The sequence below is a fragment of the Microtus pennsylvanicus genome, chromosome 7 (assembly GCF_037038515.1).
Source record: "Microtus pennsylvanicus isolate mMicPen1 chromosome 7, mMicPen1.hap1, whole genome shotgun sequence".
Classification (NCBI taxonomy): domain Eukaryota; kingdom Metazoa; phylum Chordata; class Mammalia; order Rodentia; family Cricetidae; genus Microtus; species Microtus pennsylvanicus.
This window is the reverse complement of record NC_134585.1, coordinates 70,897,129-70,923,706: the sequence shown is the minus strand read 5'-3', so window position 1 is coordinate 70,923,706 and position 26,578 is coordinate 70,897,129.

Below are 26,578 nucleotides of genomic sequence, written 5' to 3'. Positions count from 1 at the left end.
GTCAGTTAGCTCAATACATTTTTATTACTTTCAAATCTGTCCCATGATTAACACTAACGGAGGACCCCTTTAACTTTCAGAGATTATCATGGGCATGTTGTGTGGCCTTTGCCCCACTTTCTCTTCTCTGAGGTACAGGACTGCATTGGCTTCAGCTGTTTTCTACATGACTTGTATTACCCTTGCAGGTCTCTTTCCCTTTCCCTGGAGCACTTTGAATCTAACAATTCTACAACCTGTTCTCAGGCCTCTGTGTTGTGGAACATTGGTGACACTGGAAATAACGTCGAGAGATTATCTAATTTCTGTGGACCAGGAATATCATCTCCAGGAAGTGTAGAATGAATGCTTTCCTCTGCTGTAGGATGTTCTTTTCCAACTGAATTGATGATGGCTTCAAAAAGACCTTAAATTCTTTCAATGTTTCCCTGTGCTGTTTTCTTTCACTGAACTATAATTATCAAGTTATTCTGTGTATACAGTGTCTAAACACTGCCCGAAGCATAGTGCTCTACTCAACACAGTACATGTGAGGACTTTATTAAATTTATTTTTCTCTTGATTCCATTTAGCAAGCATCCTTATTTACATATCATTGAAAAATTATGACTGTATTTTCTAAAGCCTTAGAGAAAATAAGTACAAGAATAGCACCTTTTCATGTGTAAATTAATTTTAATATTACTTAGTGAGGCCTAATTTTGTCTGGGATATTGCGAACAAGAAGTTTAGTGAGTGAACATAGTTCATCTATTCATGTATTCTATTTCATAGGAAAATCCATTCTACTGAGAAAGAAACAAGTTATTTGCATCTACACATGGCTTTCAACAGTCCAGCAACTTTAAATTCCTACATTGCAAATAGAAAGATGTCCCAGCCTACTGTGCCTTCCCTTGTTGTACCCTCTTCTTCCACTTTCTGATTAGGTTTTCAAAGATTTACTCTTTATACCTTTTAGGGATCTAAAGCAACTTCTGTGTCGCCTTCAAGCCCTCTGTCTAACAGGGGACCAGTATTGTTTGACAGTGGCTTCCCTGCCCTTACTGCTGGGCTGACTTTAGTTGAGTGCACAGTTCTCAAGCTCCAGTTAAAAGTCATTGCTCTGGTGTGCTGTCAGAAAGAATGTGTGTTCAGAGTTTCTCAGAATTCATAGTGCAAACACTGATGAGAATGCTCAGACACCACACTGTGCCCAGGTAACCAAATGGCTAAAAATTGAAACATATTTTGTGGCACAACTGCACGATCAGCATATTTGCCTTTAAACGTGTGTGCACACACACATGCCCACACACACACACATGCACACACACATGCCCCCACACACACATGCACACACACACACATGCCCACACACACACACACACATGCACACACACATGCACGCACACACACACATACACACACACATGCACACACACACACACACACATGCACACACACATGCCCACACACACATGCCCCCCCACACATGCACACACACATGCCCACACACACACACATGCCCACACACACACATACCCACACACACACACACACACACACACACACACACACACAAATCTTTGCTACTAAATCACACAGAAATTATAATGAGTATCTTTTGTATGATTTTTGAAATTAGATATTTTAAGTATCCTTCTGAAACAACTGTTCTCATCATCTTATACTGTTGGGTAGCATCTAGTTCATGCAGAACAGTGGTAAGTTCAACTGGTCTTGAGCTACCGGGGGCATAGCAGTTTCCTGTGTGTGTGTGGGATCTCTAGAGCATTTTGTGGAAAGCATGGATTAGTTTTTCAGCTACTTAGTAGACATGGTTTAATCCTTTGTTCAGACTTTCTTCAGAGAAGGTCTTTCAAACCTACCACATAAATACTTGATCCCCATGCCCCTAGAATCATTTTCCTATTTTTCAAATTTATGCTGAGCCCAGGAAACCTGCATAAACTTGAGTGCACAGGGAGTTGAATATCAGCATGTGAGGGTGGAATTGGGCCCATAATGGGCATAGAAATAAAGAGAATAATGACTTGAAACCTGTGTACTTAAATGTGTGCTTCCCATTTCTGACTGAAAATGGTGCTCACGTGAAAGCCAATTTTCTTTTTATGAACTGAACTCATAATTAGAAACTTGAACTATAATAGTCACAAAATGGTGCTTATAATATACACATATTACATTTGATTAGATTTTGTGCTAGGGAAAGTTTCCTTTGTATTAACTGGGCATCTAATTCCAACACCGCAGAAAGTAACTTTGAAACGGTAAGCTGAGGATTGTCTCCTGCTCCAGCACTAGAGAGAGTCACTGCAGCCCGCAGAGAGCATCAAGGCCAGCACTGCCTGAACTTGACATGCCAATTGTCGTTTTATTTTTTTTTAATTTCATCTTAAGTTATTTTTGATTGGTGTGATTGCTTTGTCCACAGTGTAAGTCTGGGACCAGGATTTGCATTTAGAATGCTGTAAAATACACTGTTCCTTTGGGTGTACTAAAGAAAGCAGCATGTACCGATTCACATAAATCAAGATAAGAATACTAAATGCAGAGCGATTTGATTAGGTACTAAATTAGAAACATTACAAGATTGTGGTCTTACAGCCACCAGGAACTTAAGTCATCTTACATCTATAGCATTGTCTAGTGTGCAAAATCAAAATGACAGCTTTAAGAGATAAAGGCAATCTTTGTACATTGAGCTTCATCATTTTTGCCAGTTTATCTGGGTTAGGAGGTGTAATGTGATATTATATACACATGTTGTATAAACATTGAGACTTTATAGACATGTCAAAAGGGTACCACTCCATGTGAAATAAAGTGAATTACAACCTTGTAAAAACTCCAGGATTTGCTCTAATGGGGGAGGGGGATTCTCTTTCTAGCATCTGAAATTCCCAGGAGAAACTGGAGGTAGGCGAGTGTAAATCTTAGCCTAAGAGTAGTCAGACCAGTGCTGTGTAGTTGTTCCATGGCAAGAATCAAAATCTCCCTTGCTTTTTTCATAAAATTAAAATAAAAATTTACATGTCACAGGCTAAAAGCAACCTCTGGAGATTTTCAAGTTTATTTACATATACCATATAGAGAGTTTGTCTCTCAGTCTTAAATGCATGTTTTGAATGTACACCATAGCAGTTTTATTTATTTAAAATCGTAGCCCTTGCTCTTCTAAAACATATATAATAAATATATCTACGTAAGATGCATATTAGAAAATTTCCTTTTGTCTTAGTGAATTCACTTTAAATGTAATCTATTTTCCCCTCATCTTGTATTCTATGGATGACATTGCTATGCGCCTGATTTTATTTCTGATGTGTAAGAGATGTTTGGCAAGTGATATCATCCCTTTTCTTATCAAGTTTTACAGCTTTTATGTCGCCAGTACAACCCATTTAAACTCATATTCATTCTGTGTGTATTGGCTGTTAGTGAGATTTCTTCTTTCTATGCCCTCTTATAATTAGAAAGAAGGCCCCGAAGGGCCCAATTAGCCAACATGTGAATGTAATTATAACTCTTGACTTTTCCTTTTCACTCTTTGTATGTATGTCTGTATAGTATATAGCAAAACCTAGCTGGGAGGAAGACCCAGCCAGAAATAAATTCTATCTTGCACGCTAAGCTAATTTATGGCAAGCATTCATAGAATTTCCTCAGAGAGTCAGCTTTCTTCTGTGTCTATTAAGGGAGTTGGTGTACAGAGCCACTTACACAACCAACTCTCTTCCCAAGGGGAAGTTGAACTAATCAGCCCAGCTTGCTATCAGTCTGTGACTGATGCCTAAGCCCCAATCCAAGCTGAGTCCATTAGGATCCTTAAGAATACTGAACATTGGCTAGCAAGTTAAGTAAGATATGCTGTGCAATCAGCAGAAGTTTATTAAAGAAATTAAATTGTATTTGTAGAAAGACAAGACTTTGGAGCAAGAATTAAGGCTTTCCCAAAGATATTCATTCTAAGGCCTGAGTTTCTAGATTATAATGATGTTATCACAAATACTCAGGGTTGGCCACAGGCAGACATACACCTTACTCATATAATGTTTTTATTATATATCTGTGGGCATTTCCTTCTTCTCTGGGGTCATTTAAAGTTTATCTCTGCACATAGTAAAAGTCAAAAGACACACTGGTCATTGAAAACAAGGCATTTTTGTACTGGTGAATAGAAGACTAGCTTTCTTTCACTTCATACCAAGCAGGAAAATTAAGGTGACTAGAAGACTATTTGGCTTGCTCCCAGTTAATACCAAGCAGGAAAATTAAAGTTCACAAGGATTCACAGGCATTTTGTGCACTGTACCTGATGTTTGCAACCAAGGTGAATGTTGCATCAGATTCATAGTAACACCTCATCTGAGCTCCACGGTCATGGTCATTCAGGCATTCAGGGTTTTCTAGTCACAGACTGATGTTAATGATGCCCCATCCTGCTCCAGACTCAGCAGCATCTGTGAGAGATTCTACTCTCTGACAGTAGGAAAACAGTTTGTGTTAGTAGAACATATTGTAAAGTGGAAGAAAAAATTCTGAGTTCCACACCTTAACATATATAACCTTCACAGCTTTTGTTTTTTTTCCTTTCTAAAGCAAACAAAATGATAAGTATAAGAAAGAAAATTATGTAGAAAAACAGAAAGAAAATTATGATAGGAATTGAATGTGGTACTATAGTTAAATAAGCTTAGTTCTCATTAACTACTGTCATTACAATCCATAGAAGGCACATGCCCGTATATAAAAATAAACTATTGTTATAAAAACAAGAGAGCAAATCACAAAATAGTGGAATAGGTTGGAAATTAGTGGTTCAGCTAACCTAAAGTGCACAAAGCATCATCAGAAACAAGAGAGAACAGAGAACCCGCTTCAACATAAGATGGTAGGAGTGAACTAACTCCAGAAAAACACATGCTGTATACACATATGTGTAAATGTATGTATATATGTGTGTATGTATCTTTGTAGATATATCCAATGCATTTAAAAGTAAAATTGCAAAATCAGTTAACATCCAAGGAGATTGTGATGTGAGATTCTCCTCACATATTCTACGAATATGTCTTATTACCATTTGGTTAATAAAGAAGCTGCTTAAGCTTATTGGAGAGCAGAATATATCCAAGCTGAAAGACAATATAGAGAGAGAGTAGGCAGAGTCAGAGAGATGTCACATAACTGCCAAAGAAGAACCCGGAAACTTTTCCACAAGGTACAGCCTTGGCAACAGAGAGATTAATAGAAGTGTGTTAATTCAAGATGTAAGAGCTAGCTAGAAATATGCCTGAGTTGAACAATGTTGTAATTAATATAGTTTCTGTGTGATTATTCAGGTCTGGGTAGCCGGGAAATGAACAAGCATTCTCCATTTGCAAGTTTGACAATTATTGCTACATTAAAATTATTTTTATCAGTGACTACAAATTAATAATAAAACCATTATGTAAAATGAAGGATTATTCAAAATGTAGGGTATAAAAAATGAACTATACAATTTGAATTTTGAGTAGGTTCATAACGTGCATAAGAATTTTAACTAGGTTTCAAAGGATATCGATTTTAAGATTCAATAAAAACACACACAAAAAATTGTAAGGAAGTCCATGCTGACTAAGGAGGAGCCTTTTCATAAAGGAAAAAGACAACAGTGTTTTTGGAGAACTAAACCCAAGAATCAATTCTGGTCTTTTTCCACCTATCTCTCAGAGAGAGTATGCAATGGAAGACTGAAATTTTTGCATGAGTATTTAAGCTAGAAATAGAAAAGGGATTCTTTAGAACATATCTGTGTGCATAAACACACACACACACACACACACACACACACACACACCTACCTTTATTTATGCCTGCATAGTTAGCTCAACAAAGAAAAGTGCTTGCTACCAAGCCTGACAAACTGAGCTTGCTGTGACCCACATGGTGGGATGGAAAACCAACTTCTGGCAGTTCTGTGACTTCTACATATGATCTTGGTACACATACTCCCAACTTCTGGCAGTTCTTCTGTGACTTCCACTTATGCATCTTGGTACACATACTTTCACATATTTGAACACATAAAAATGGAAAAATAGCATATAGTAAGATAAAATTGAATTTCTCAGGTTAAAAAATAAATTTATGTAAGAAAATCATTTAAGAGTAGATTAAGTATAGCTGATCATAGAATCAGTATATTGGAAGACAGTTCAGAAAGGAATATATTAATTACCTTGGAGAAGAAGAGGTAACGTATAGAAACAGAAAGTTATTCAGAGCTGAAATGACACATAAATTATCCTCAAAGAGTCTTACATGAAGACGCTCACGATCCACCTATTTGCTGCCCCCAAAGTTACTGTGAGCTACCTTGGGAGACGATGCAGCTGTTCAGACACATCAGGATTGTTGGCTCTTCTTCCAGAATCCTGATCCTTTCCCAGGCCTACTGCCTTCCACAGCAATGTTTTCTTATTTCTTCTCCTTTAGACTTTCTTTTGAATGCTCATCTACCATCAACTTTTTTATCTTCTCTTGATGATCTTAGTAAACAATTGTTTTTATAGTTATAAAAGAAATACCTGATAAATGTTTACTGATTTGCACACTGTTATATTTTTCTCAAGAATATGAATAATCTTCAGTAAAGAAGATGAAATCATTCCCCAATCATAATTAAATTTTACAATAAAACAAAAAAATATTAAAGTATTTATGCTGAAAAAAACTATAGAGAACTGTTTGGTGGAGAACATATTGCTGTAATTTTATTACATATAATATTGATCTAGAACCAGAGATGTATTATTTAAAATTCTCTTCAATACCTTTAACATAGATGATCTAGTATCGCTCATTTTACTAAAACTGAAATTAAGACTCAAAGATAATATTAGCTTCTCCAGTGTCTTATAAGATAGTAGGTGATGACCAGATGAGCTACAAAGTCCAAATACTATATATGTATATATAAAATCTAAAGGGCAAACTATTTACTTCTCTTGGGAAACTAAAATGCCTTGAATATTGAAAGGATAACAAAAAAGATGATATTTTGCTTAAATGGGGCAACAGTTGTATCAATATCTTTATATAGTACATGATTAAGTTATGGTTCTCTGGAGATTTTATTTTATTCTCTGATGCTACTAATTTCAAATATTTACTTCAAGAATAGATGTCTAACATTTTTGAGTTAAAAACATTGGCAGGTAAAAATATTATTTGGCACTATATGTAAAATCATAATTATTTGTGAATGAGCTACAAGCTAAATGTTTTGTACCTTGAAAAATGATATTCAAAAGTCCTTAAGAGTGCCATCTTACTTGTGATATGCTTCTAATATATTATTGTAACTTTATTGTTAAAATATTTCTCAATGGCTTCATTTTCTTTTGACTGAAATTGTCACAAAGCCTTCTGTGTTATCACAAATGAAATATAGAAAAGACCTTTGTATCCCAGACAGCTATGACCACCCTTTCCATTTTCATTAAAAAAACAACTCTGAAGTGGATGGCTTCAAAGATGTTTTACAGATTGAAGTCCTAATGCATGGGAGAATTCCTTCGCAAGCAGTTCCTTCAAAGCACTTCAGCGCACGCTGGGCAATGGGAGGGAACTCAAGAGCCCTCTTAATCTTGCTTAGATCTTTCCATTAATAGAGTGTTATAAAATTACCTTTAGCATACATGAGAAAAAAAGGGTCTAACTGGGAGAACCTTGTCTCTGCCCTGAATCATCTTCCATCAAGTAGAGTTTTACACATCATTCTAACTAAAGACAATTTCAGCTGCAAAAGATTATTTTGGTTTGGAATTATTTTATTAAATATTGAATATTCTATTCCTTGGAAACATATGGCATGCAAATGTTAAGAATTTCAACAAAAGCCAGCATCTCACTGGAAAGACATTCTCTTAAAAGCGGGTACATAAGGGATTTGTTAAAGTATTTATTATTTTTAATTTGTTTATGTTCACCATTTCATATATGTTTTTCATATATATATATATATATATATATATATATATATATATATCCTTTGATCAAAGTCCCTGAATTATCCTCATTTATCCCCTAGTTCTTCCCAAGTCCCTCCCCTTTACCTTTATGCACTTTATTGTGATCTACAGCATCAAAAAATAGTTGTCTGCACTTGGTTTACTTGAGTCAAGACTATATGCCAATTTCAACACTACTGATGATTGTGACACACTCCCTGAAACCTTTAAATATCTATAGCTACAAGTGTTTAAAAAAATGTACTGCTTATCTTTCAAAGTGCAATGGTATCACCATAAAGTTGAAGTTTACAAACTACACAAAGTTAATGTCTGTAACAAAATGAACTACTATTTAACCTAGTTATGCAGAGAGGCATGTTGGTTCTGAACTGTGATGCTATCGTAGCACATAAACTGTATCACATTTGAAGAGCATAGTGATACAAAATGCTAATTTCATGGGCATGAGAATCTGGGCAGCAAACTGACCATTCAACAAAACCAAGAATACTGCTAATACAACCATAAGTTAAAACATTTGCCAATTAATGAAAGTCTGCTTTATTTTACAAACAGTTAAGCAAAATACTAAAGAAAACTTTCATATGTTAATTGCTCCTGAGAAGTCTTCAATAAGCAAAAGCTATATTTTTAGATATTAGCTCAACCCCCCTAAATTATCAACCATTGCATAGTTTAAGTATATAAAATAGAGATGATGATTTTGAAAACAATGTAAAATGTATGTATGTTTCTAGAAGGAAGGCATGCTATTGTGCTGGTTTTGTTGTTGTTTATTTTTTCCTTTTGCATTTCAATTTGTTTTAAACTTGTGATAGAACAGATTTAACTTCTTGTATCCCAGGTAGCAAAGGAAAAAAAAGTCAAACCAAACCCAACAAAAAACACATACTTGCTATTTAATTATGAACAAATATCTACATTGTGTGTGTATAATTTGTATGACCATGTACTGCATAGTAAAGGGCGCTCCATTTGGATTCTATCCACTCACAAGATAACCTTAAATATATAGCCAAATGACAATGATTCACCTCATCTATCTGCAATAGCACAGTATTATTTGTATTGTAGTATTGTAGTATAGTGACTAAAAGTAATTTTTGAGCAGATTCTTTCAATGGTAATGTCTGATTACCATTTACTAGCTATAATTATGTTTAACTCTGAAGGCTCCACTTTGAGTGGTCATTGGAATGCATTTTCTCTCTAGTTTATAGCTCCTTTTCCCTCTAGTTTATGGCTGGACAACTTACTTCCCTCTACTTAATAGAGTACGGAGTCCAACTGTGATGACCTGCCTAAATTGGATGACTAGAATAAACAAAGACCAGGAACGACATTCTCAATTCATCGTTGCTCTCCACCCATTATCCCCACCATCACCTCTGCTAATAACATGAGTTTTACTTGATGAAATCCCTGTAAATCAATTGGACGATTTACAAGGACTCTTTTTGTCTCAGAGATTTAAACATAGATTGGATGCTTGGGTAAATATTATGCCGTTTTTATAAAATGAAAGTTTGACTGCAGCACCATTAAATAGTTGGGAACCAATAAATAAGACAGCATTCCAATCCAGGCAAATCATTAAGCAAAACATCAGTGAAATTTATAAATGTGAAGGCAAACCTTTCAAAACCAGGATATATCTCTCATATATACGAGACAGAGAGAGAGAGAGAGAGAGAGAGAGAGAGAGAGAGAGAGAGAGAGAGAGAGAGAGAGAGAGAGAGAGAGAGAGGGGAGGGGGGAGGGAAGAAGAGAGGGAGGGAAGGAGGGAGGGAGAGGAAGGGAGATAGATACATTTGGGTGGCCTTTGCATAGCACAGGATATTGTAGGGTGCTTCGTAACCACTCACTTGAAAAACTTCCCTTAACTGTAGCACTCATTTCCTCCCCATACTGAATGACGTATTCATCTCCAGTATTCTACCATCAACCTTTAATGGACTCAGTGTCTATGTTATGATTTCTTTTGTTATCAGCACTGCTATAAGAAGAGTAACCTGCTTTCCTTCACTTCACTTAATTGTTTTTAAATGTCAGTTTTTGGTTTATTTATTTGACATAAAGCTCATTTATCATTTTTGGAACCTTCTGCATGTCTTGCTGACCCCGCAGCTTTATGAGGAAGGATGTATCAGCCCATTTTCGGGAAGTATTCTTTTTTTGTGGGTCTACTTGTGTCGTTTATTTATTCAATCTTTAGGACTGAAAAATGAGTAAACAGAACTTCATAGACAACCTGGAATATAAATCATCAAAGAATGGCTACAGAGGGGTTTTAGTAAGGACTTAAAAGTGAGCAATAAACTTGAGCCTGCTGTTGGGGCCATGATTAGCTGCAAGTACTCATGACCATGTATGATGTATTCTATGAGACTGAAAACCCATTTCAGAACATGTAAAATTGCTTTAGGTCTTTGTTCTAGTTATTATCTCAGTGACCCTTTTGAATTGTACAATCATTCTAAGCTTTGAATTCTAAGGAACAAATGACAAAAGACACTAATAAGCAATTCTGAGTATAGTAGCAATGTTTATGGTAAAATATATGTATGTACATATTTTATTTTGGAAGAATATGTCTGTATTTCCTTTTGCCTGTCAATAAAGGAAATGAGATGAGATTGGGAAGAAATTCAAATTGTAAAGTGCTTGACTTATGAGCAGGACATGGATAGCATCTCCAGTACTACATAAACCAAGAGTGGTTGTGGATACCTATAATCCCAACACTTGGAGGTAAAGACAGAATGCTATTAGAAGTTGAAGAAAATCCTTGGCTAAGGAATTCAAACTCATCCTGAAACACAAGAGACCCTGAATCAGAAAATGAATAAATACATAACAAAATTTAAATGACCAAGTCCCTGAGAAGGAGTTATAGTCCGGCAGAAAGAAATGTAGAAATGTGTAATGTGTATTGTGGTGAACTTGATTTTTTTTTTTCGAGACAGGGTTTCTCTGTGGTTTTTGGAGCTTGTCCTGGAACTAGCTCTTGTAGACCAGGCTGGTCTCGAACTCACAGAGATCCGCCTGCCTTTGCCTCCCAAGTGCTGGGATTAAAGGCGTGCGCCACCACTGCCCGGCTTACAGTTGATTTTTGATTAAAGAGCAAGCAACACTTTTAAAGAAACGGTGGCTTCAGTGTGTCTCTTCTTCAAACTAACAAATATCTAAGAGCAGCAGCTTATTTTTTTTTCTGACTCCCAAATCTTTATTTTTATTTATTTGTTTGTTTGGTTGTTTTTATTTTTTATTGAGCTCTACATTTTTCTCTGCAACAGCTTATTTTTAAGAAGTGGTAACTGACTGGGACTTGGAATTTTCTAGGCATGTAAAGTACTTGTTTAAAAGTATGAAAATATGCACGTAGATCTCCAGCGTCACATAAAAATGTTGGGCATGGCTGTGTGCATCTGTTATCCTGATGCTGAGACAGAAGGGTTACTGCAGCTTCCGAGTCAGCCAGTCTGGCCATGCCGGATGCTTGGGAGAAAACAGGTATCGATGATCTTACCCAGCGTTGAATCTTTTGACCCACAGTACAATCCTACAAGGAAGATGTGCCCAGTTGTGCAATAACAGCACTCTGTTATGGGGTTAACCAACTGTTCTCTGATTGAATTTGAGGCTCAGTTCTCAGATGAACTCCAAGCCATGAGTTATAAATCTGATCAACAAGTCATGCTAGGAAACATCATAGGCCTAAGGGGTAATGTGAATACTGTAGCTAACTTGGCATAGCATCATCAAACTGTCTTGTAACTACCTTAGGTTCACAGCCAAATCTACTCTCTGTCTTAATCAGAGATGTTTCTCTTCAGTGAGTGATGAATGCAGAGACTCATAACTATACAAGGTGCTGACAATAAGTGAGAGATGAGTGCTCAGTCCTAAATAGGACATTTAAACTACCTTGTCTAAGTAGCTCACCAGCCCTCCTAGATAGTGTGTGGAGGGGGAGGGGGGTAGAAATAATATACGATCCGGAAGATAATGGAAAGGGAAAAGTGCCATCTTCCGAGTAAGAGAACAACGAAAGTGAAAAGCCCACAGTACCTTCAGATGCCTGCATTGTGCCTATGCAAGATTAGGGTTAGCAGTCCTGAGTTCCTTGCTCATGCTCTCTCTCCTTCTGCTCCTGATTTGGACCTTGGGATTTCAGTCCTGTGCTCCAATTTGGGTCTCTGTCTCCTTTCATCGCTTGCTGAAGGTTAATATTCAGGAGGATGCCTATATGTTTTTCTTTAGGTTCTCCTTATTTAGCTTCTCTAGGATCACTAATTATAAGCTCAATGTCCTTGGTTTACGGCTAGAAACCAAATATGAGTGAGTACATCCCATGTTCCTCTTTTTGGGTCTGGCTTACCTCATTCAGGATAGTGTTTTCTATTTCCATCCATTTGCATGCAAAATTCAAGAAGTCCTTGTTTTTTATTGCTGAGTAGTACTCTAATATGTATAAATTCCATACTTTCTTCATCCATTCTTCCTTTGAAGGGCATCTAGGTTGTTTCCAGGTTCTGGCTATCACAAACAATGCTGCTGTGAACATCGTAGAGCATATAATTTTGTTGTATGATAAGGCCTCTCTTGGGTATATTCCCAAGAGTGGTATTGCTGGGTCCAGGGGTAAGTTGATCCCGAATTTCCTGACTCAGGACCGACCGCGAGGGGTGCACCCACACACTGAGACAATGGGGATGTTCTACTGGGAACTCACCAAGACCAGCTGGCCTGGGTCTGGAAAAGCCTGGGATAAAACCGGACTCTCTGAACATAGCGGACAATGAGGACTACTGACAACTCAAGAACAATGGCAATGGGTTTCTGATCCTACTGCACGCACTGGCTTTGTGGGAACCTAAGCAGTTTGGAGGCTCAACTTACTAGACCTGGATGGTGGTGGGGGTTCCTTGGACTTCCCATAGGACAGGGAACCCTGTTGGCTTTTCGGGCTGGGGGGGGACTTAATTGGGGGAGGGGGAGGGAAATGGGAGGCGGTGGCGGGGAAGAGACAGAAATCTTTAATAAATAAATAAATTTAAAAAAAGAAAATAAATTAATTAATTAATTAATTAATTAATTAATTAATTAAAAAAAAAGAATAGGGTTAGCAATTGTCAGACATGGAAGGAGAAGAACTCAGCAGGACAGTAAACCTGAGTGCTGAACTATTCACTGCTGATAGATTCAGGGAGTAACTGAATTCAGTTCTGTACCCACAGCTGACCACACCAGGTTCTCATAGATTGTTCCAACTCAATGACCACAAATTAAAATGAAACTATGGGCCTTGGAAAGGGATTGTGCTGGGCCAGGTGAAGTTGATAGTGGTGGGAGGAAGATGAGAGATGGTGGGCAAAGAAGAGTTATTACACCGCATTATTTACATGTATGAAATTGTCCCAGCACAACTTAATAAAAAATGAATTATAAGATCTACTTGTTATATGAATTCTTTATATTTCTATTCTAAAACTAAGTTTGAGAATATTATTAGCTACTTATTCAAAGAAATATTATTACAATATAAATCTTCTTTAGTTACCAATGTGCATAAGCTCTCTTTCTCCTTTCGTTTTTTTGGGGTGGGGTGGGGTGGGGTGGGGATTTTCAATACAGGATTTCTCTCTGTAGCTTTGGAATCTGTCCAGGAACTTACTCTGTAGACCAGGCTGGTCTCAAACTCACAGAAATTCACATGCCTCTGCCTTTCAAGTGCTGGGATTAAAAGTGAACACCACCAACCGCCAAGCTGAAATATCTCTTTCCAATTTTATATGTGACTTAATTCGATTTCTAATATTTTAAATATATCATTTTGAACAAATGTCAGAATAAACTCAGTACAGTGCAGCAATTTGTAAATTGTAAGAGAGGAATATTTTAACTACGTAGATTATTATTCATAATTAGAAGTCTGATATACTCATTCTTGAGTATTTTAAAATATATTTGTGGAAATTTTAGAAGATGCTCTCATCAATTTATTTTCTATGAACAAACAAGTAAAAGCTTGTCATTTTAAAACCATGATTTACTTGAATCAATCTTAGGATAAGTCAACTCTTTTGGAAATTGAGTTATGTGTCCTTTCTCCATAATTTCTGTTTTTAATTTTTTCTATCTTACACTACCCGGAAAAACCTTGTTCTTTACTTTTTTCATATTTGGTTTGAAGATATAATGAACTAGTAAAAATATTTTTCCTTTGAAGTTAGTGCCAGACGCCGAAGGACTGGGGTAATTTTCAAAAGGGGAGATTTGGATTATGGAATGTGCATGGTAAGGATGCAATGTGACAATCATCAGTAGGCATGTACTGGGGACAGAGATCACAGTAAATCTGCCACTACGTTTATAGTGCGCTTTTCAGTCCAAGAATGTTGAATAAAGACTACAATTTATGCAGAATTTGTGGTATTATATTTAGAGCATCTGTAATTAATTAACATTAAAAGTTACCATTTTTGTAATGACTTTTAAATTCTGTTTTTCAATTGAAGAAATTAAAACGATGAAAATATTTACAAATAACTCCATCTTATTTTTAATATCTTTTACTATTACGAGGCACTTTTTCCATACCATCACAATCCTAAAATATAAAGATTTCATATTTCATATTCAACTTTGAAACATTGTCTCTAGCTAAAAGTACTGAAGGTCATGACCAAACTAATTCAGAGATATTGATGACAGAGATAATCCATCCTAAAATCAAGTATAAAGTATTAAAATCCATAAATTGAAGATATACTTTCAAATAGAAATGATCTGTTTAATTTCTCTGCTTGATTTATTTGTAGAGAATTTTGAAAAGCCTACCTTCACAGTCAGTGTTCCTTGAAGATGTGAGGAAGTTCCAGTTTTCATTAGAGTTGTGATTTGAGCATCTACATGCTGCCCTTAATCTTAAACTGTTAAATGTTGTAAAAGTGCTTAACCCAAAGGAAGGGTGTTCACAAAGTGTGTTAAGGCGCTAAGATCACACCTGTGCTTTTCAGTTCAAGCACTCTTGTTTTAAACTGAATCTCAACTTAAAAGTAAAGTATTTCTATCCTGTGTGCACATCTTGAAAACTGCTCATTTTAGTTCTATGCCAATGAAAAATAGATAGGACACAGTCTTGAATTCAGACTTAATTTGTTTTCTGTAATCTGTGGGTTTCCTGTATGTCCTTTTACATTAATTTTTCTTACTGTATAACATTCTACTACATAAGTAAGATACAATGTGTTATTCATATGCATGTGGAGTAGGAAATCAAGAGTATCAACTAATATAGTGAAATATCAATGAACAAAAAGTATTTTCATAGCATTTGAGAGAGGAAGTCTTTCTTAAAATGGACAGAATTTAATACTGATTATGAAAAAAGTTGAAATAATTCATAACTTAGATTATTTTCACCAATAGCAAATTTTTAAAAAGAAACATGTACATTACAAGCAGAGAAACTTTTACAACTCTATACTTCTTTGTAAAAATATGCTATAACTTTTACAATAAAAAATGACAGATGATTCAACTATAATTTATCAGAATACTTCCAAATACATTTCTCACAAGAGTCACCAAAGAGTCAACTGTCACACAAAATGTTCATGACCCCATTTCTCCACTAGAAAACATGACATAAACCCATAAAGATTGATAATTACATTCTTATTATAATAAAAATATTAAGTGTCTATCAATATTAATATTGTTTTGGGGTTTGAGCTCTTATTTATTATTTATTACGTATGATATAATAAATTTGGGATTTATGTAGTAAAGTTAATTAACTGAATATCTGTGGCTCAAGAATTGCATGCTTAAGAAATATCTAAAGGAAATTAAAATACACAGTTATCAGAAGGTATGTATGTTCTCCTTCCTTACAAGGAGACACTGTCTTCCAATGAAATCCTGTGTCTAGGAGGATCACAGTACCTATCAAGGAAGTTGGTAGTAATATTTAATAAATGGATTAAAGTCAAATAACCTTCTAAACATACATGTTTATATCCATAGACTAGTGCTGCTACCATCCTTGATTAGAGAAATTTGATTTTGCAGAGACTGACACTAAATACAGGCTCATAAATAGTCATGAACCTATGAATGAGTGATTGCTAAGTATTCAGTCCTACATTGGATAGCTTTAGCACCCTATAAGGACAAGGAGACATGGTCAAAGAAGGGGTCAAATAATTGGAAGACACAGATTATGAAGAGTGCTATGGAGCACTGTCTTATGATCAAAGTAGGCCAAGGGGATCATAGACTTACTTTCATTGTGGTCCTCTACACACACACAAAAAAAAAAGCCTGAAAGTAAGAAAAAAACTAATTAAAAAGAACAAGATGGTAAGCAGGACAGGAAGGAGATGAGAAAGTGTAATGAGCATGCAAATGTAATCATAATACATTGCTTATGTATATGTACATGAGACTGGCAGAAACGTTTTCTAATATAACCCTTATTAATAAGCCCATTATGAAACAATACATGCATCCAAAGAGAAAAGATTATTTGTGGAACACAATAACTACTAGCAATAGCCATACCCATTATGTTTGTATCTTCCCTAATGGACAAAATCTATATAGATGTTATACTTTTCAAATTTAGTCTTTGGGCAAACAATTTTGACTGACAAATAACTGTTTTAATTAACCTTTGTATTGGTAGAGTGGACTTTGAAAATTAACTTGATATCTTTAAGAACTATAATCCTCTTCTCTATGGATCTACTTGCTAAGCTCCTGTTTGCTTTTTTCTTTAAGAAGTTTCACTATACCCTTGCTAGTATATTTGTTCTGTTTTCTTATATTCATAAAATCTATAGTAATTGGAATTACTATTAATGTTGAGCCAGTTTTAGAGAATATAGGTAGCATTTTAATTTGCTTGCTGCCAATGTGAAACACCATGACCAAGAGCAACTTGGCATGCTTCTTAGAGGTTACAGTCTGTCACTGGGAGAAATCAGGTAGGAACTTGAAGTAGAGACTACAAAGGAGCACTGATCTCTGGTGTCTGTCTAGACTCCTGTTTATTTATCTATTTCGTGTATTTCAAACCCACCACTCTTATGGGTGCCACTTTTCATAGTGGGTTGGATCTACTTATTAAATAGCAATCAAGAAAATTCCCACAGAAATATCAATAGGAAAATTTGATGGAGGCAATTCTTCAGCTGAGAGTCCCTCTTCCCAGATGTGCCCATTTGATACCCAAGGTTGTCTCTCATAGTTGGAATGAAGTGAGAGGAGAAGACAATGTTCTTTTTATCGTTAGACGCAATTTTAACCATCTCAAAATAGTTTTATTTTAAAGGAGAGAATCAGTGTATGTAGACATGAGAAGTAATTCATATACCTTCCCCAACATTCTATCATGGTTATTCAGTAGGTACACAAGGTAACAGACTCCACTGAGGGTTTTGAAGCATGGAATTGTCTTTGATGGAATTCTTGTTGCTCAACTCAGAAGTCAACATTAACCGTCCATACCCAGAATATTCTTGAACAAGCCCTCAAGACATTCTAGGCTGGAGATGAACATATTGCCTTTCGGATATCTTTATTTGCTTGATCTTCGTTGTATCACTACATTGGTTGACAAACATGACCTATTACCATTTACAGTAAATACGTGTGTATATTTTCTGTCTGCACAGGAAAAGGTCTCTTCAGTTATACTTTTGTCATGGAACAGCTAAAAAGATGGATTATCTCATTGATCAAATGATTATACTGCTATATTTTACAGATTTTTATTGGGCATACATACACTGAATTGCTCACATATGCTTGCCATCTTAAATACTTTTAAGATAAACAACCTCAGTACATAATCTGATGAGACATCTTCTAAAATTATGATTAAATGACAATTACTTTCTATCTATGGTGTTGAAAGAGAATAACATATTTTAGAGCCTTCCATATGCTAGGCACAGATTTCTGTGACATATTGGTAAATATTACCTCTGCCTTGGTTCATGGTATCTCTGATAGACACTTCTGGAGCAGAACCAAGAAGTCAGGGAATACAGGAACAGTAACTGAAAGCAGAGAGGAAAAAGTTCTGTAAAACAATTAAAGTTTTTCTAATCCAGTGAATATGAGAAAGAGTATTAATGAAGCAGGTGGGAGGAGGAAATTAAGTTTAATAACTGAAAGAAAAATCAAGATGAATATTATGTCATAAGGGTTTTTTCTACTTGATTCCTAAAGACAATATGGATAGTAAAAACATGTGGAAAAAATCAGCCTCATGAGTAATAGTAGAATCTATTTGAAGTCCCAGCCTTATTTCCTTAATAAATTGCTGTCAGGCCTTGTAATAGGTAGGTCCAATCAAGGACAGGCAAAGAAGAAGACGCAAATCTTGAAAAAGTACTGTCTTCTGCTGGAGTCAGAGACATAAGGGGGTGACTAAACGTTTCACTAGTATCAATGGTGACCTTGTGAGGTCTTGGATGAGCCACAGCAATGTAAATCAGGACAGAAATGCTTGCTAGTTGTGAGGGCAATTGGAAAAGGGGTTGTTTACTGAGAACTATAACGACTTCCACAGTTCCCATGGAAAAAATGGCAATCCAAGAAATGATAAGAATAGACAACTAGTAAGACAGAAGAGAAATCTGAGAGGGGTTACAGTAAGATTGGTTCAACCCTTTGGAAATAAAGATTTATTTATAAATCTTGAAAATAAAAGAGAGTCGGGTGGTGGTGGAGCATGCCTTTAATCCCAGCACTCGAGAGGCAGAGGCAGGGGGATCTCTGTGAGTTCAAGGCCACCCTGGTCTACAAGAGCTAGTTCCAGGACAGGAACCAAAAAGCTACGGAGAAACCCTGTCTCGAAAATCCAAAAATAAATAAATAAATAATTAATTAAAAGAAAATAAAAGAGAATGTGACTCTAAAGAAACACATTTCCTCTAAGGTTTTAGGTTACACTTAAGTGTTAAAACACCTGAACTGATCTGACTGACAAACTATTAGGAAAGATTATCATAATGATGGTTGCTCTCAAATAATATGCCAAATGAATTATTAAGGAACATTGATACATATCTGTAGGCTGTCACTTTCAAGTACTTGGAATGTTTTCCATAACACAAAGGAAAAGCTGCATTACTCATTTCTTAGACAGAGAGCTAATATAAAAACCTGATATATGTTGGTGGAAGGCCTGCTTGTTGGTTTCCAGCTGCCTGGCTAGCTTAGACCTGAAATAATCACACATAAGCTGTATTAATTAAATCACTGCTTTGCCCATTAGCTCTACCTTCTTATTGGTTAACTCTTATATTAATTTAACCCATGTCTATTAATCTGTGTATCACCACATGGGTGTGGTTTACCTGCTAAAGTCCTGAGTATCTATCTCTGGTAGCTCTATGGCTTCTCTCTAACTCCACCTTCCTCTTTCCATGTTATAGGCCAAGACAGTTCTTTATTCATTAACCAATAAAAGCAACACATAGGCAGAAGGACCTCCCACATCAGAGATAGTTTTAATAAATGAAGAAAATAGCTGAAAATTCACCATGATATTCTGTGAATGAAAAGAAGCAATTTTAGATTCATTTTAGTAGCTGATATAACACAAATTATAAGTATTTTCTTGATCAAGACTCCAAATCCCACAGAAACTGATTAAAAATTCATAACATTGCTAAGAAGCTCTTTAAATGACGTAGTGAAGCTATGATGGTGGCAGCCACTCACATTTCTTGTGATCACCTTCAGTTTACCCAGTCCTGTTCACACTGCTCTCAAAGTCCTATGGTTTGTGCTGCTGTTTTCCAGATACTCGAAATCATCAAAGTATGATGCAGAGAGAGCAAGGAACTTTGCCCTGATGAGTATCTAGGAAGTGGTAAAACTGGGCATCAGATGTTTTACTTCAGAATTTGTATATGAAAGTTAAATGTCTCTAGAGGTGTCGGAGGTCACTTTACGTATTGCTACATGTTTGTGAAAATCATGTCTGTTTCCTCTTGAGAAAATCTGGTTGGATAGAGAGCCAGAAAAAGAAGACTGCATTGGTGAAGGTATTTGAATTTTCTTATAATGGAACGTGAACTCAAGGCTTTGTCTGCAATTCAATATCACTGAAGTTCATCTATAAAAAAATCATTCAGAATTTTTAAATATGCATGCAAGGGGAATATCATATGATTTTAATATTAATTTTATTGGTATGTGATCTTGTGAAAGGTGCCCAACTTGTTATTTAATAAGAAAAGGCATTGTCAGCTGGGCAGTGGTAATATATACATTTAACTCCAGCACTTGGGAGGCAGAGGCAGGCAGATCAGGATGAGTTTGAGGGCAGCCTGTTCTACATAGGGAGTTCCAGGACAGGCAGAAATACAGAAAAAAATACTGTATAAATAAAAAATTAAAACACATTGACATTGAGTGTACACTTCTGATGGCATAGTAAAGATTTAAAAAGTTACAAGTCTATGAGATATTTTCTGTACAGTTGTATATCAAGGAAAAGTTGTGTAATTTGAGAAAGTTCACCTAGAGATATGAATATAACAGAAAATTATAAGATATATTTAATTTTAAAACATATTTATATGTGTGATTATTCAGCTATACTGCTGCATTATTTTTGATTACAAAAATTAAGGGTATAGATTGTTGAAATACATGAAAGGTCAAGGAGAAACTGTGTTGGAAGGGTCTAAATCAAAAGACATTGTAGTAACGGAATAAGAAAGTAGATTGATCTGTAAATGGACTAGCCTTTGATTCTTTGCTACAGCTCCAACAGCTTTGTAGTCAAGGACAAACACATTCTATGCCATTCCTAAAGGACAAATGACAACATTTCCACACATCTCCCAGTGTTATAGCAGAAAAATATTATATACCTGTGATTTTCAAGGACGGCTTTGGAAGAAAAAGTTACTTTTTCTTAAAATATTATAATTTTTATGAAATCTATTATTTACTATTAAAAATGAAACAAAAATAAGCTCTTCAAGAACATAATTTATGAAGACTCCTGAAAAATTCAAGCTATAGTTTACAATGAGCAAAACTTCATTGAATGTCTCTTATGGATCAATAGGAAATATTTCATCATTCATGGGATTCATGGTCTATCAATAATATAAAGATAAATAATGATTGAGTAAGAAATGATACCTATTAGTGGCTATAGAATATATTTATTTTCTACTTAAAAGCTTCATCATGACAAATTGTCAAAATGATCTAGGCTATCAGAGTAACCAGATCTCTACTGTTTTTCCCATGTTATAGATTTTATCTTTATGAATATTCCAGGGTGTTTTTATTTTATTTTAATTTTATTGAAGATATTCTTCTTTTATACAATACATCCTGACAGTATCCACTCCCTCAACTCTTTCCAGCTTAACCCAATCTCCTTTTTCCCCCAGATCTACTTCCCCTCTGTTTCCCTGCAGCAAAGAGCAAGTCTCCCTGAGCCAACAATTAAACACCATAAAACAGGACATGATAAGATAAGATGAAGGCTCCTATATCCTCATATCAAGGATAGACAAGGCAATTCAATAGGAGGAAAAGAGTTCCATGAGCAGGCAAAAGAGTCATAGTCATACACATTACCACTGTTAGGAGTCACACAAGAATAAGATAATAGCCATAACATATATGCTCAGGACCTAGTGCAAATGTGTACAAGTCCCATGATTAGCTCTTCAGTGTTTGTAATCTCATATGAGCCTGGATTGGTTGATTCAGTGGGCTATGTTCTCCTGGTGTACTCCATCCTTTCATACTCCCTCTCATTTGTGGGGTTCCCTGATCTCAAAGTGGAGGGTCCCTATGGAGACCTTCAACTTAGAAGCTCCCTATATTGTCTAGGTGTTGTACTTTGCACCTCCTCCCATCTGCTTCTGACAAAGGACTGTCTGGTGACTAGACAAGGCACCAATCTATGAGTATAGAAGAATATCTTTAGGAATCATTCTTTGACATTTTTTGGCTAATTTTATTTACATCATTTTTTTAGATAAATAATTTCAATAACTAAGCGAGTGCTCTCCCAGTAAAATGATTGACTGATAATTACCTTCCACCTACCACACTGAGACAAAACTATATAGACTTTGACTTTGAAAGATGATCATCAAAATTGTTTAATAATTGCTGTTTTTGCTCAAACATATTTTAGTCCCCGAAACCTGAGAACATAATTTTATAGTCCAAAGCTTTACATTATAGGCCAAATTTTTGTAGGGCAGTTATCATAATGAAATTGAGAACTTACAGGTTTTTTAAGAAGTTGGCAATGACTTCACAGGTGTTTTTCAATATAGATAGAGTATGTAGAAAAAGCTGGGGAATTGTTTTGACAACATTTAACGTCTTCTGGAAGATAGTGTTCTGAAAAATTTCCAAAGATTGCTGAGGAGTGTTTTGTCATTAACAAAAATAGTGTAAACATAGCAATTGCAGATCCTCAACATCATACAGTATTCTCAGACCTGCTTTTGGGTAATTGTAGTTTTAGAGGTCTCAAAAAATTCAGGTACATCCCTATTTTTCATGATTTGTTTTATTTTACATTTTGACTACTGCAAAGAAGAAATGCCATCCAACATAGAAATTTTAAATCGATGAATTTTGATTAAAAAGTATATCTTTAAATTTTCTGTTGCTAGACATGGTAGCATATACAGCACTTGGTTGCAGGAAGATCAGGGGCAAATCGATCTGTTAGCTCCAGGACAGTGTGATTTGCATAGTGTTTCAGACCAGCCATTGCAACATAATAGACCCTCTCTTACAAAAACAATAACGAAGTTGTTATATTTATTTATTGAGGGGGCTGGAGCATACCATGGTGTGCCTAAGTAGATCAGAGCGTAACTTGTAAGAGTCTGTTCTTTCCTTCAACTATGTATATCCTAACAATAGGATGCAGATCTTCAGACTTGGTGGAAAGAGTCCTATGAGGTGAGTTATCTTCTCTGTCCTGTGGTTTGTTACAACTAAAGTGCCAAATCTAGTAAATTACCTTAGTTATCTATCATCATTATTTATTGCCTATTAGTTTATCATCCATCTATATTTTTTATTTATCCCTATCTTGAAAATCTCAAAAGTATATAGCCATAATACAAAGTTTTACACACACACACACACACACACACACACACACACACACACACTTTTATTCTGGATATTCTGCAAGACCTAATGTCATAAATTTCTATAGTTAAACGTAACCCTGACTAAACAAATCTTATAGAAACTCCATATCTGATTGGCTCACCTAGCAAAAAGAATCACCAACAAAATGGTAGAGATGTAATCAGAAGTAAAACTGAGAAGTGATTTTATTTATACATAAATTTTAAAATAATTACATTTTTGCATACCATTTCACCCATTCATTTGACAAATTTTCTTTAGGCTTACCATAAATCAAATAGATAGGAGGATCAGTAAAATAAGGAAATGGGCCTATACCTCTGTCATTGTGGAGGTCAGAATTCAGAGGGAGAAACAGTTATTTTGGATGGGAAGTGAGGAGGGGAAAGTGTATGACCAAATTATATCACAGAAAAAAAGTATAATTAAATAATAGTAATGCTATTATTCATTTATCTGTTTTTACAAAATGCACTAATCCCAGCGCATATCTCCTCACTCTGCAGTAAGGCTTTCAAAGCTGCCTTTACTAAGCAATGGCATCCACTTACAGCATTACGAATATACTATTTTCAAAATTCAGGTTAGTCTTTTGCTCAGCTTTCCCTAGTGCCTTGCCATCTGATGCAGAGTGAAATCCCTGCTCCTACCCAGGAGATTACAAGCTGCATCTGTGGTGGCTGCTCTAGGCTTTCTGCATCTCTGCTTCATCCATCAGATCCTGGAGTCAACTCACCTTGATGCTTCTCTCACGTGAAGTTGGTGGCCTTCTATCCTACAATGTCACTCACTTCCCACTTCTGGGATTCTTCTTTGGCCATGTGAATGACCCTCGCCGTCTTCAGTTTATTTAACTGTTATTAGTATCTTTCAATATAGTGTGGAACATCATACCTCCAAGTTTTTAGTCTATTCACTCTCTTCTGAAATACATGTCTCCATTCTACCATGAGTGTTCTCTGTACCCTGGTGTTTCCTTTACCAAAATTACTGACTGCACTCAATATGAACCTAATGAATATTTTTAGACCGAATGAACAAATAAGTGAAAAATAATAATGATGAATGACTAGTTTTCTTGCCACTGAACTTTTTTGTTTGCATCATTAAAATATTTAACCAATATTTTATTTTCCTATTAATCCAGATGAATTTTCATTCATGAATTTTCTTTATGAGCAAAACAGGCATGTATTATATTGTGCTTAGGTCATAGTCCTATGTTTTAAAGATAAATTTTGGAAAGTAGGATACTTGAAAATTATTTAATTGTTCCAATAGTGAATAATCTAAAAATACCAATTATTTTGAATGAATGTGTAGTTTCAAAACAAATGATATTCAGTTGAGAGGTTGACTCCGTATTTACCTCCAAATTCACCTCAACCTATTTTGAGATCATTATTTCCCTGCTTTTTGTCTTGGTTTGTCTAAGTTTTATTTGGCTTTCTCCAGTAAAACTTCCGAAGAATAAATTGTTTAGGTAAGAAGCACAAAAGTGAGTTTTAATGTGTATAAAGTATGAGTCTCAGAAAAAAGTTTTAAATCTTACTTCTAAAAATCCAATAATTTTATTTTAAGAATCGAACAGAAAGCATAAATAAGCCACCCAGCATGATCCATCCACTACTGCTTGACTGGGAAGTGGATTAAAATCTTAAATTATTGCCGAGGCTATCCATGTTAAAAAAAGAACTCTCAGCCTCAGAGCTGAGAGCAATCAAAGCTCCCATTTCAGCAGCACTCTTTCCTACGGAGCTAATCTATGCAAGGAGTGTTTGTCATTTAAGCAGTCCTACTGCAAAGCCCAGGATGACACTATGTTGCCAAAAGAAGGAGCTTCTGACAGTTACTTTGGAAGGAGAAGGAAGAAGTGAAGGGGGCTATTCACATTTAGCTCACATTTTAAAATAAAGAGAACTTTCCAAATTTGACATCAACTCTACCACACACACACACCCCGCCCCCGCTTTCCTATAAAGCACTGTTTTAGTTTAGAAAGATTTGAAATTGACATTTAAATGGTGGTGGGGCAATTCTCTTTCTCCACCATGCGAGATGGTCTCTGGAAATGTACAATTATGCTGTCATGCTGAGCACTCCACATTGGACAGAGTTTAATTATTAATGTGTTTCCCTCGGAGAATGACTCGATCATGTCACAACTCTAGACAAATACAGCAATGCTAAATCATAAAATATTCACGTGAATACTGCAGAAGTGACAGGAAGTTAATTCTATGAACACTTTTGATATTACCAGAAAATTAGTTTCAAACGCATAAGACTGAAATAAATGTGCTCATAATTTGCTCAAGGGTAACGCTCATCTTGCAATCAGTTGGTGTCTTTTTTATAAATGTTACAAGTATTCAACATGGCTTTATGATAAAGAGAACAGCTAATGTAATGTATTATTTGTAGACAATGTTTTACTTGTAAACAGCAGGGAGTGAAGAATAGCACTCTCAGAAATATTTAAACTCCAGTAATATTCTGCTATTTATCATTTTGTTGAATGGAAGAAGTGCCATCAACAAAAAAAAAATTAAAAAAAATTGTTCTCTAAAGATTGAGAAGCTTAGGGAATAGTATCAAGATGTTAAACTTTTCATTTTAGAGAACTTATCTCTCTTGATCTAAAAACTGAGAGATGATGATTAATTTCTTAAGATGATTTGTTGACCAACATGAACAAATATGAAGTTACAAATTTTAGAGACTAAATGATGTTCTCAAGAAAATTTATTCACTATTCTGGGACAGCTTAAAGATGTTAGTATAGTATATGATTCAATTGTTTGCATACTTATTCTCAAACCGTATCAACTAAAATATCCAAAAATGTCAAAAGTTCTATCATTTATTATTGTCTTGTGTATTATATGAAGCTTCATGCATAAATTATCCAATATGTAAGCAAGTGAATAGAAAATTAATAAGAGAGTAATTCTCATTTAAACATCAATAAAACATTAAATGAGTGAATATATGGCAAATGTACTTTATAATCAAAAATACTTCCAAAAGTTATTCTGAATGGATGTCCGTCATTACTTCTACCAGAAAATTTTTTTATTTTCTGAGATAAGTGTTACGTGGCCAAAATTTGCTGTGAATAGTTACTTATCCAAGCTAAGCTAATAAGACACCTTCCTGTGACTGGAACACCTTGACCTTTTTGGAGATGAGTTGTGACTGATGGTAATCTTTAGAGAAAGCCTAAAACCCTGGCACAAATGTCACATTCTTTACATCATCATGAGTTTATACTTCTCTTTCTCCTGATGAAAACCTTCCACTTCAATCAGCCTTACATTGTCTTATTTTTAGAAACCAAAGTTTAATTCACAACATTCTATACAACAGAA